Source organism: Ovis aries, chromosome 4, assembly GCF_016772045.2.
Source record: "Ovis aries strain OAR_USU_Benz2616 breed Rambouillet chromosome 4, ARS-UI_Ramb_v3.0, whole genome shotgun sequence".
Taxonomy (NCBI): domain Eukaryota; kingdom Metazoa; phylum Chordata; class Mammalia; order Artiodactyla; family Bovidae; genus Ovis; species Ovis aries.
In genome coordinates this window covers 58,558,859-58,572,386 of record NC_056057.1, presented here as the reverse complement: position 1 = coordinate 58,572,386, position 13,528 = coordinate 58,558,859, and the positions used below count along the sequence as shown (strand labels likewise).

Genomic DNA, 13,528 nt, shown 5'->3' with positions numbered 1-13,528 from the left:
CCAATCTTGCTTCAACTCCATTTTAAAATTTTCGTGAAGTTATTCAAAAGCAAGACTATATGCTTATTGCTTCCCTTGTGGCTCAGCTAAGAATCCACCTACAATGCTGGAGACCTGGGCTCGATCCCTGGGTTGGGACGATCCCCTGGAGAAGAGAAAGGTTACCCACTCCAGTATTATTTAAGTTTGGATATTCAGGCTTCAGAAATTTTGCAGTACTTTCTTTATTCAGTTAAGATTTTTATATTAGGATTAAAGTGCCAAATACTACAACAAGGATCAGCAGTTGTCAGTCAAGTGAAATAGGTTCTTTTTAAGCAAGGGATCATAAAGAGAAATGCAAGATATTAAATAGTTCATTTTAACTTAGAAATGTAAATAAACATTGACTTGTCAATCTTTTGATGTTATTTAAAGATACAAAACAACTATTTAGGAATAGCTAATACCCACTCCAGTATTCTTGCCTGGAAAATCCCATAGACAGAGGAGCCTGGCAGGCTATGGGGTCACAAAGAGTTGGAAAGAATATAGCCACTGAGCATGAATACATGAACAATAAAAGTAATTAATATAACCATCCTCTATTATTAATTTATTCCTGTTTTCCCTACCTCCTAGCACATACTCTGCACTATCTAAATGAAGGTCTTAAAAGTTTATTTAAGATAGATGGGTAGATAGACGGACAGATAAACAGATGAATGGAAATGAATTAACTATTCAGCAGAAAGCACCAATCTGATCTTAAATTAGTCATATCTAGTATGACCTAGTTATGATCAGAGAAAAGGCAAATCTGATTTCAAATTAGTCAAATCTAGTGTGACCTAGTTGTGATCAGAGAAATGGCAAAACCAAATGGCAAGTAGGTAAAATAGAACAAGGTGAGAAAATGGAAGAAGTCAAGAGCAGAAGCACAGTAAAAGCACCTCATGGAGCAGGCAAGCCCTCAACTAAGGTAGAGGAGAAGGTTTTGCAATCAAATGCACAGTGGCAGAGATGATGACCTGTGGGCCACAATGACATTAGCTTAGAATAGCAGAAATGTGTGGAAGTTATGCATGACTAAGAACAGAAGCAAACTGTGCAAGAAAACACATGCTCTTCCTTTTAACCACATTTTGTTTTGCTATGACTGTAAACATTTTAAATAAAAATATGAAAAGAGTTCAACTGTCTAGCCCATCCTCCTCATTCTACCTACAGTAAATTGTTATCAGGCATAACAAAGGGGAGCAGGTATTCCAAATGGTCAATTGTGGGTAAAAAGTTAATAGATATAACATGAATCAAAATATAATAAAAACAGTAAAAGGTGAGTCAGTTCAGTTCAGTCACTCAGTCGTGTCCAACTCTTTGCGACCCCATAAAACTTAGACTCATTTAGGACCTTATAGCACTCATGAAGGAAAGGAAAACTGTTATTAATAATACATATTAAACACCAATGCATGTCAGGTATTATAAGGTATGCTTCTGGTTATCACTTCACTTAACACTTACTGTGCACTTTTGTGAAGTATCATTCAGTTCAGTTCAGTTGAGTCACTCAGTCGTGTCCAACTCTTTGCAACACCATGAATTGCAGCACACCAGGCCTCCCTGTCATTACTCTTGTTTTATAAATAATGAAATTCAAGTTTGTAGCACTGCTTACTCATCAATGAGAGAATTAGCAATAGGTCTGATTCCACATCCCCATTACTTTGTCATTAGCACTGTGCATGTTATATGATTTTTAAAAATTAGTAGTTGGCAACAATCTTTCCCTGAAATTGAGCCAATGTGACTGTATTTACCCAGAGTGTCAAGAATATTGTCCCAGAAGTCATGGACCACCTTTTTCTTGATCACAGTGCACTACTAGTAGGTGAGTTCCTCTATATTTTATTTGTACAAACAATTCTTCCTTCAAACTAAATTACAGCAAAAACACTTACCACAAAGGAAATTGCTAACAAAATCATTATCTACCTCAGTACAAACTAATGCTATTACCTCCAGGAAACAGAAGCAACTGAATTACATAATAGAAATATTAGTTTAGAAGGTCACCGGATGTCAGGATGCATCATTTTACAGAAGCCTCCTGAGACACTATTCATCAGAAATTACAATGCTTGAAACACCAAGTTCAATGCCATGATTCAGCAGATCTCTCTCTTTCCTAGCACCAGTTATGAAGATCTGGAAGGGGGAGGACAGTTATTCTCTTCCTGAAACATTTCCTTTCACTTGTAAAGAAGAGACAAAACCAGAGAAGCCTCTCTAAGCAAAACTTTATTAAATATACATCTAATACCCTACATAAATATATACAGCCTGTACCCAGAAATCAGCTTAAGGAGGAGCTAACTCCCAAACCCTGATTTAATAATGAAACTAAGACTCAGTAAAGGGTTTATCCAATCAAATGATGATTGAAAGAACCACAAGTAAAGAGGGGTAACAATATTATACTATTGCTCTCAGCTAGATAAAAGCTGCTCTCAGCTAGATAACAAAACATGAAACAAAGATACGAAAGTTAGTGATATTTTCATCCTTCTATGTCATTTAAAAACTTCAGCCTTTTCTTCTGGATCCTACACTTACATAGTAAAGGAATTTGGTGAAAATTGAGTCATTAGCATTTGCAACACACTAAAATACCTTCCTAACTCTACACTTAATGTAAGTGAACCTGAAATAGCATTCAATAATCATATTAAGATAAGGATACCTATGTTTAAAAATGATTGGTAAGACCTGCGTATATACTCTAAAGTGCTAATTTGGGATTAAAAAGCAATTATAATTGCCAAAGACCATACATTGATCACTGATTCTACCACTCTGTATACAGAATACTGTAGACAGCTCATGTTAAACATAACCAAGAAACTCTAGTAGAGCGAAAGAAACAGAAAGAAAAATTTATTGGATGTCAAGTGAATTGAAATCTGCAAATTTGTCTTTTTCTGATTTTAATTCCAAGACTCACTTTTTATAAAGTACATAGGAAAACTTATTAGTACTAGGGATCAAGTACACTCTGTTAATTTAATATGTGCCCTATTAAACTTAAAAAATTAAGTTTTTTAATGTCCTGTTACAGACCTCTTTTTACATTAAGGTTACTATTGCAAAATAATATATTTACCAAGTTCTCTCTGTATCAAATTAAAAAGCTGGAACAAAAGAGTATAAAAAACATTATTTTAATTGTTTTTTAATTACATACTATTTACATTTCTTAAATTTTAAAATTGCGTATTTTCTGCCACTATGATTCCTATTTTATCAAAACACATCCCTAATGTTCACCATATTCTAATACATAAAATATACTACAACCACTTTAGAATAATCTTTAGCTATATCTTTGATAGCAAGACATACATACATATACCCTATGTCCCAAGAAATTCTATTCCTAGATGAAAAGCCAAGAGGCATTTATATATATATGAGAAAATTTAAGCTGTATCTATAGTTTCCAAAAAATCAGTAACAACCCCAATGTCTATTAACAGTAGAGCTGAAATATAAATTGTCCAGTAATCTTACAGAGAAATACTTCATAGCAGTAAAAATGAACTTTCTCTACACATAGTGGGGATGAAGTCATCGACATATTGTTGAGTGAAAGAAGTCAGACACAAAAGAGTATGTAGTACATAATCTGATTTACATACACCTTTAAAAACAGGCAAAACTAATCTATGGGGCTAATAATCATTTGGGTGAGACAGTGACCAGAAGGGAGCCTGAGGAATATGATGTTCTCTGCGTTCATCTATGTGGTGGTTACCTGGCAACCACCTGGCCAAAGTTTACCAAGCAGTACTCTTACAATGCATACTCATTTCTCCTTGCCTGTTATATTAATACTTCGACTTAAGATCATCACTTCAAACATTAATCATACATTAGAACTTTCCTAAGACTGCATCCTGGAGTAATGAATTCATCCTAGCAATGAATTATTATTTATCAGAGTTATCAGAGTCATCAAGTTCTAGTCATGACTTTCTACTAACTAATCATGTGATTTTTAATATAATTTAACCTTAAAGCTCAACATTCAGAAAACGAAGATCATGGCATCCGGTCCCATCACTTCATGGCAAATAGATGGGGAAACAGTGGAAACAGTGTCAGATTTTATTTTGGGGGGCTCCAAAATCACTGCAGATGGTGACTGAAGCCATGAAATTAAAAGACGCTTACTCCTTGGAAGAAAACTTATGACCAATCTAGATAGCATATTGAAAAGCAGAGATATTACTTTGCCAACGAAGGTCTGTCTAGTCAAGGCTATGGTTTTTCCAGTGGTCATGTATGGATGTGAGAGTTGGACTGTGAAGAAAGCTGAGCACCAAAGAATTGATGCTTTTGAACTGTGGTATTGGAGAAGACTCCTGAGAGTCCCTTGGACTGCAAGGAGATCCAACCAGTCCACTCTACAGGAGATCAGCCCTGGGTGTTCTTTGGAGGAAATGATGCTAAAGCTGAAACTCCAGTACTTTGGCCACCTCATGCGAAGAGTTGTCTCCTTAGAAAGGACTCTGATGCTGGGAGGGATTGGGGGCAGGAGGAGAAGGGGACAACGGAGGATGAGATGGCTGGATGGCATCACCGACTCGATGGACGTGAGTCTGAGTGGACTCCGGGAGTTGATGATGGACAGGGAGGCCTGGTGTGCTGCGATTCATGGGGTCGCAAAGAGTCAGACACAACTGAGCGACTGAACTGAACTGAACCCCTCACTGATCATTCTAATATTCAAACACATCTCAGATCTTCTGGAGATTTTTTTTTGAAAAATATTAAATCATTTTTATTTATTTAACAAATATTTATGTGAGCTTACTGTTGGGTTGACCAAAACACTTGTTCAGGTTTTTATAGAGATGTATGGGAAAACCCAAACAAACTTTTTGGCTCACCCAATATATATAAGACACTGTTGCAGAAACTTGTCGCTTTTACACTAGTGGAAAGAAATTAGAAAATATGCAGCAAACATGAGAAGGGCAGAAGGAAGACATAAACTGCAATTAGTAATTGGAAAGTATGATTTCTTAGTCCTCCTTCATGTCCTACTCTTTGCGAACCCATGGACTGTAGTCCGCCAGGCTCCCCTGAATTGGAAAAGTATAGATATACACACACCAAATGAATTTTCAATCCAGTATAAACACATCTGAACACACAAACACAGAAGGGAACCTCGCTTTCAATAACTATTTCATTATTCTCTGAAGTAAATCTTCTCCCAAGGTTAACACTCCAGCATAAATCCTCATGAGTAAGTCTTGATAACATATGAAATATTTAAGCATTTCCTTAAAATCACAGAGGACAGAACTGGAACCAAAGAGGCAGAGTTTTCAAAGAAAGAGATTAGGTCAAAATTAAGAAGGAACTTTAAGCAACCAAAATATTTTAAAAGGCAGTGTTAAAAGAGAAACTTGATGCTGGATTGTAAAGAAGCAAGAATTTGTATTTGGGAGGGATTTGACCTACAAGACTTCTCTATGATTTAATTCAAAGAATAAAATTATCAGTTAGGAGCTTTGAAAATATATTAAAATATGACATATTTTTAAATATTTATTGCATGTAAACAATAAAAGGCATACACAAAATTACATTCATAATAAATTAATATTTAAAGTACTCTATCATAGATCTTAAAATCTTATTATAATTATACATATATGGTATAACATAAATTAAATTTTATATTTCTTTTTTACTGAATATTATATATAAGTATTTTTAATATGTCAATTTTTATTTTAATTCTAGCTAGGTTAATAAGAATGTTTGTATCAGTAAATACACCATTCTTAAAAAGAAATAAATATGTATTTCTAAAAAAGCAATATTATTTCTTAAAATCTATTTTAATAACCTTCTAGGACAAAAGTGCAAAACACAAGCAAACTAAAAAAAAAAAAAAAAAACTTATGTATGGGTACTAAAATCAAACCACCTCAAAATTCAAATAACAGAATAAAACAGCAATGAAACTCATTGAGGCTGCTCTGTTTCTGCCACTCCCTAGTAGCCACAAATTATCTTTCATCAGTTAAACCCAACCACGCTGAAAATCCTTGCAACTGCCTATTATACACACTAGACATTTATAGAATATTACCAACAGATATTTATTGTGTAGCTGTAGCCTTTTCTAATCCATTCTCCACACTATAATTACAATGGTCTTCCTAAAATGATAATTTTATCAAGTCATACCCCTTCTAAAAGTCATAAATGTTTTTCCCTTCTACCACAGGATCACATATAAGTTCCTTCAAAGGGCTCTTTGGGTGACATGCCCTGGTTACTTGTGCGGCCTTACTTCTCCCCACTCCATCTGGACTTAGTTTTTCAACCACATGGCTCTAATTTCAGGTTCTCTGAACTTTGGGGATTCTCATCTCTAAACATGAGCTGTCAATTCTGCCTAGAACACTACTTCCTGATCTTTCATCCTAACTTCTACTCAGTCTCAATATTGACTTGCAAAAAGGAAAGATCTTCATGGAGAAGACCTTCTTGGCTCACCACATACCCACTGCTTCACCTCTACAGCCATCTCATGGTGGGTTATGGCACTTACCCACCTTCCTCACCATCAGCAAGACAGGGACTATTTCTCTGCCTCTGCTCTGAGCCCACTGACACCTAGAAAATGCATTATCTGTTACATGAGTGAATGATAAAATGCCAGCTGTTGATATAACATCGGTACTGGGTTCTTGGAACACTACCCAGAATAAGGATATATTTCCCACCCAAATAACTTCCTAGGTTGGGCATTTGCTTAACTTGAAAAAGTAGAGTATAAGAGTAGGTAACCATGACCAAATTACCTTACCTCTTCAAGCTTTATCTCCTGCTACTGTAAACTGAGGAGCATTCACGATTTCATCCTGTGGTGTAACTATCCATTCACTGATAAAGCCAGAAAACCTGCCATCATCCTTGTTTCCTCTCTCTCCTTCTATCATACCTAATCCAATCCAAAAGTCTATACCTACCTAAAAAGAGATATTGCAATCTATCCACTGCTCCCTATTTCTTTTTTTCTTTCCTCACGGATAATCCAGCCTTTCTATTGGGCTTTCAGGTATATTTTCCCATTTTTGCCACCATCCAAGTTATTTGTCACAGAGCAGTCAGAAAAACTTTATCAAACTATAAATTTAACTGTTGCTCTACTTAATCTCCCTCAATAACATCCCACTGCCCTATTAAATAATGTAGCCCTTAAAAATATCTCCAAATTCATCCCATTCAACTATACCCAAACAAAATTCCAGACATACTGGCCACCTTTCACATCTTGCATCGTATCAAGCTTTGTCCTGCCTCAGAGCCTTTGCATATGCTGTTCTCTCTGCCTCGAACACTGTTCCCTTCATGTGTTATAAAGTTGGTTCCTTTACTTCCTTCAGCTTCAGTGTTACTTCTCTTCAGAGACATTTTCCCTGAACATGGCATCTAAATTTTTCCCTCAGCTCGCATTCCTGTTATTCTCTATTATCATGCTTTCCTTCTTTGTATTCAGCACATTCTCATGTACAGAGGCATGCCTTGGTACACAGCAACTGACTATTTCCTTTAGATGTTTTAAGGTAAAAAAAAAAAAAAAAGAAAGAAAGAAAGAAAAGAAGGGAAGCTGTACATGGGCAGAACATATGCAGTCTATTTTGATGTGAGCACAGGTTCCTTGTTTTCTCTAAAATTCACCTTCAGTCTGACATCCATCAGTTAAGCTGGATAAATGCCCTCTGTTCTGACTATTATTGTTATTGCATAAGTTACCTGAGATAAGGCAAGGATTGATATAATTGAGTCAATATAAGTAGATAGCTATTACCTCAGAAAGGTGAGATATGATCATGGGGAAATGGAAAATAAAGTGCTTGACAGTTTTGATAAGAGAAACAAATCCAGAAAGTTCTGAAAATGAAGTGCCACTTAAGGGTGGTGGCATTAGGAAGCCACCTTGTGATAAGGCTTTGGAGGAAAAAAAAAATGAGGCAAAACAACATTTGAGCCCCAGAGACACGTGACTATAAACAGGAATAATACTGATGGGGATAGACAGAGGAGCAAAGATAAACCCTGATTATTTCACATTTCACATATGGTTTTTTTCCTAGAATTTTCCCTGTACAGAAATATTCAGCATGAAAATTGGAAATTTCATACAGGATGACCTAGAATGTAATCCAAATTTTATGAGTCAACCAATTCTTTTATAACTCCTAGGCCAATCTAATATTGCTGAATGTGTAATATTACTAATGTGAGGTCGGATAAAAATGCCAAGTAGATCTACTCTAAGGAAAATGTTTCCACTGTGCGTCATGAGAGCTGGATGCACTCAGGTTCATTTTACATTTTTCACCTGAGGTATAATTTGCTCCCACCACTCAGCAATAAGCAGCTGTGTGCAATAAGCCCCATGTCACAGACGACATTAGACCATCTCCTGGGGTTTACAGGATGTTGATTCCTAAAGGCCAGATTTAACACTTCAGGGGAATATAAAAGCCAGCAAGCAACTACAGAAGGAGAAGTAATACATGGTGTTTGATTATTTGATGACTGCAACTTATTATAGGGATTGGTTACCACAGAAACTATGATCTGTAAATGGCCCTGATGGGAAATGCTGAAAAATAGTATGTTGTGCAAAAACTGAATTGACTCACTGAACAACAGAGATGAGTGGCACCAACGGGGATTACCTGGTGGCAGTTCTGGGTAATAGTCAACAGGTTTGAATGTCTAGTCAAAGCACTAATGTCCCATTTGACAACCCTGGCCTCCACTGAAACACCTGCTATATTGGGTAGATTTTTTTTTTTAAGGCAGCTCTGTTATAGAATTCTTTATATTAACTGAAAATCTACCTCAACTATTTATACCCATTCAGTATAAATAATCTATAATCCCTAGAACCAACAGAATAAATCAAAATTGTCTTCTACATTCCTACAAACATTTGGAGAAAGCTATTACTGGGTGGGCCAAAGTCCATCTGCAACATCTTATGGAAAAACCTGAATGAACTTTTGAAAAGTTCAGTGCATATGCTCATTCTCCTTATCTTCAGATTAAACTGCAGTAGCTTATTTAACTGTAACCTTGGTTGTAGGGCATGGTGTTGAGTCACTTTAATGATCTAACCACTGTCTTCTCAGTATGTTGCTATCACTATATCTCAACAATCAAAGCCAAGTGCACTAAGCTAACATTAAAAGCCAACATATATACTAAGTGTTTTGCATCTTATACCATCAAATCCTAATAAGGGAAGAACTGCAAGTACTATCTTAGAATGAGGATATTGAGAACTACAGAAATAGAAGTTCCTGTTAGAGTTTGTATAGTTAGAGACAAGTACAGGAATTGAATACATGGTTGACTGCAAAGCCTGACCCCTGTCCAAGACTACTTATAAGCTGGCAAGATGTGAGCAGAAGAGAGGGGAAAAGGGGGTAAGAGAAGTTTCTGAACATCTGTTAAACCCTAATTATGTTATTTTCTATATAAACTGACTTGAGCCACCTATGTGTTCAGTTTAACAACTCTTCTCCAAGAAATTGAAAAAAAAACAAAAACAAAAAAATGGTGCGGGGGCCTAAACCAGGCAAAGTTGAGGATGGAGTTGTCCAATATCTCAGGAAGAAGTCTGAGCTTACCATAGTTACAAGGCCACTGGATACTTTAAGTGACAGAATTATACACTTACTAAAGTAACTTTACATTTAACTCTAATGATTGATATGCGTGGATGGATAGAAAGAAAGCCATACTGGAGGCTGAGAGCAGTAAAGTAACTCTCCCAACAGTCCTAATAAACTCTGCACAAAAGTCTAAACTAGATAACGTCACAGGAAGTTGGAACAAGGTATATGTGTTCAAAACATGAAGACAACCTATAGGATAGGAGAAAAATTTGCACAATATATAAGCAGTAACAGATTAATATTCAAAATAAATAGCTCATACAATTCAACATGAAAAAAATTTGACTAGAGAAAGGGCAGAAGAACTGAATAGACATTCTTCCAAAGAGAAAATGCAAAGAGCCAATAGGTCCATGAAAAAAATGCTCAACACCACTACTCAGAGAAATGCAAATCAAAATCATAATGAAATATCATCTCACATCTGTCAGAATGAAAGTGAAAAGTGCTGGTCACTCAGCCATGTCCAGCTCTTTGCAACCCCATGTACTATATAGTCTGTCAGGCTCCTGAGGCCATGGAATTCTGCAGGCAAGATACTGGAGTGGGTAGCCACTCCCTCCTCAAAGGGATCTTCCCAATCCAGGGATCGAAATTCCTAATTGCAGGCACATTCTTTACCATCTGAGCCACCAGGAAAGCTGTCAGATGGTCATCATGAAAAAGGACACAAATAAATGTTTGTGAGGCTGGAGAAAAGGGATTCCTCTTATACTGTTGGTGGGAATGTAAACTGGTGAAGCACGATGGAAAGCATTATGGAGGTTCCTCAAAAAACCTAAAAATAGGAATACTGTATTAACCAGCAATTCCACTCCTGGGCACATATCTGAAGAAAATGAAAACATTAGTTTAAAAACATACATGCACTACAATGTTCATAGCACCATTTTTTATAACAGCCAAGGTACGGAAGCAACTTAAGTGTCCATCAACAGATGAATGGATAAAGAAGACGTGGTATATACATATACCACAGAATATCACTCAGCCATTTTAAAAAAAGGAAAGAAATACTGCCATTTCCAACACCATTGATGAACCTGAAGGGTATTATGCTTAGTGAAATAAGGCAGAGAAAGACAAATACTCTATGCTATCGCTTGTATGTGGAATCTAAAAAATAAAGCAAGTGAATGAATAACAAAACAGAAATAGACTCACAAATACAGAGAGCAAACCAGTGGCAGCGAGAGGGAAGGCAGAAGTGGCAAGGTAGTAGTTTCTTTCTCTGAATCCTCTACCCTTAAAATAAAAATGCTACAAGAATGTATTATATAGCCAATATTTTATTAAAAAATTATAAATGGAACCTGATAAAAATATTGAATCATTATGCTGTACATCTTAAACTAATATTGTAAATCAACTGTGCTTCAAATATTTTTAATGTATAGAAACAGAGGTAGATATGTTTATAGTAAGAAACTGAGGAAGTTTTTTTCCAGTTTTGTATTTTATAATAATCTGAGGTCAATTCCATGGGAGCAGAGGGTGGTGGAGGGAACAGGAAGTTGAACTTGAGCATGGCAGCAAAGATTTAGAATAATATTTGAAGGGAATGGAGTGAGAATGACAAGGGAAAGGCATTCCTATGATAAACAACTTTCTGAGCCCAATTCATTTGTGGCCTGTGATATCCTCCACTACTTTCTTCTCATAAATAGAACTTAACATTTGATCTAAAAATCCTATTAAAGCATTTATTATGATAAAATAGTTGCATGTTTATTTTCAAACTAGATCATGTTTCCTTCAATGCTAAATTCCCAATCATTCTCTAAAACATAGCAGATGCTCTTTTTATGTAAAGAAAGGGAGCCAGTTATTGATTCATCTAATTATACTGCAGTCCCACACTTCTCCATGTTAGAAGCCAAAGTAGATTTTTTCATAAGTAAAATACAGAATATTTATAAAATCTTTTTCTAATAATAGCAAATAATTCACGTGAATCTGCCCTACAAATAAGGCCATTATGTCCATACATTTTTTTTCCCCATATGCCCAAATAACATCATTAGTATCATTAACAGAACTAGAATTCTGGGACAGTCTTTAGAAACTATAAAATTAGCATTAAACTATGCATCATTGGCCCTAGGTGTCCTCCTAACTGAGCTTCTGCCATCTACTTACTGGCTGACTTGCCTTCTAAGGGTTATAATATCTGAAAGAAAGGAATATTTATTTTTCTGTTCTTTTTATGTATACATAGCATAAATTCCTAAGGACCTGCCTAGAATGAATTTAAACTAGCAAAGAAATCTTTTCTTCATCAAAAATCCTTTCAACTATTTATTTTCTTCCAAAGTAGACTGATTTTGTGTGTACTAGTTAATAGTTTATAAGCTTGGTCTTCCATGCTGAACACATCAGAGGCTTTCCCCCCTCATGCCCAGATTCAGTTTCATGCAATTTTAGTAGTGCACCATAAGGAAAAGAATGATTTTTGAGCTACAACCACATTATCAAAACAGAGGAGCCTCCTAGAGCCCTAATTACCAGAATCAGAAGAGAGAATGACTATCTCCATTCTAGTTTTCTCTAATATTTAAGTGAAAAAAAAAAAAAGATTAACTGCTAATATTGAGAACAACGTTAGGTTAAAAATATGAATGAGCACCTGTATTGGGCAGCAGCTATGTGAGGTATTGGGATGGTAACCAAGCCGCAGGAAATGTTATTCCCACCCTCCAGGAGTTGTACAGGCAAGTGGGATAGAAAGTACATGAGAGAACAAAATAGTTCATAAAAAGTTTTGAGCAGGAAGTCAACAAATGCAGCCAGTTAATTTACAGCAAGGTATCTTCCTTTTTAAATTTCTAAAGATCAGCTTTTTTTTCTCCCTTTAGTAAAGCAAATAAATTTGTCTTGGGTTTCATAGCGCCATATGAGTTTTACACAGGTGATAAAACATTAACAGATAACCCTCTACAACAAGCTTTAACTAACAATATATCTAGAAGGGTGGCCACGCAGTGCCGGTGACGGGACTAGAGGGGGGAACCTTGACTTAAGGAGAGAGAAGCGCCAAACTGCCACTCAGGGAAACAGAGGGAGAGGCAGACCAGGGAAATATGTGGGTCTTTCCCCAGGCAGGCAAGACTCTTATACATTCCCAAATCCAGTCCTGGGCCTCTCGGTCTTCTCTCCGCCTGTCACACAGAATGTGCTCCCTGTTCAAATCAAAATGAATGCTCCTTCTTCCCTAATGCAGAAAAGCTTCAGCACCTAATTGCCCTCCAATGTCATAGTTCTCATCTACTCCATGTGAACTGATGATGTTATTTACTCAAAGATATTTCCTTCGTAACAGGAAATCTTGATATCAATTGTTAAAGTAATAAAATATATTCCATATCAGTACATTTGCATATAGATAGTTGGACTCAGTACTATTTTATACTTACTGTGCATGCTAAGTTGCTTGAGGCATGTCTGACTCTTTGTGATCCTATGTACTGTAGCTCACCAGGCTCCTCTGTCCATGGGCTTCTCCAGGCAAGAATACTGGAGTTGGTTGCCATACCCTCCTCCAGGGGATTTTCCCAACCCAGGAATCGAACCTGTTTCTCTTACATCTCGTGCATTGGCAGTCAGGTTCCTTACCACTAGCACCATCTGGGAAGTCATGCACTGTTATTATTATAAATTATTAGGTAATGAACTCTTTGAGGGCAAGAGTATTCCCAGTGTCTAGAAGTACATAGCAGATGCTCAATACATTACTAAAAGACAATATTCCTCCCACAATTAGGAGGGTC

The 13,528-nt window shown here is 36.3% G+C and overlaps 1 protein-coding gene across 10 annotated transcripts in view; it reads right to left on the bottom strand.

Moving 5' to 3' along the window:
* Window positions 1-13,528, bottom strand: part of IMMP2L (inner mitochondrial membrane peptidase subunit 2) — a 958,934-nt gene that overhangs the window by 739,258 nt on the left and 206,148 nt on the right. Inside the window, exon 5 of one of the 10 annotated variants that reach the window (XM_060414760.1) lies at window positions 1-13,528. This exon is cut by the window's left edge and continues 62,328 nt beyond it; it is cut by the window's right edge and continues 61,892 nt beyond it. The exons of the other annotated variants lie outside the window; for them this stretch is intronic. The gene's annotated coding sequence lies outside the window, so the exon portion shown is untranslated. 10 annotated transcript variants of the gene reach the window in all.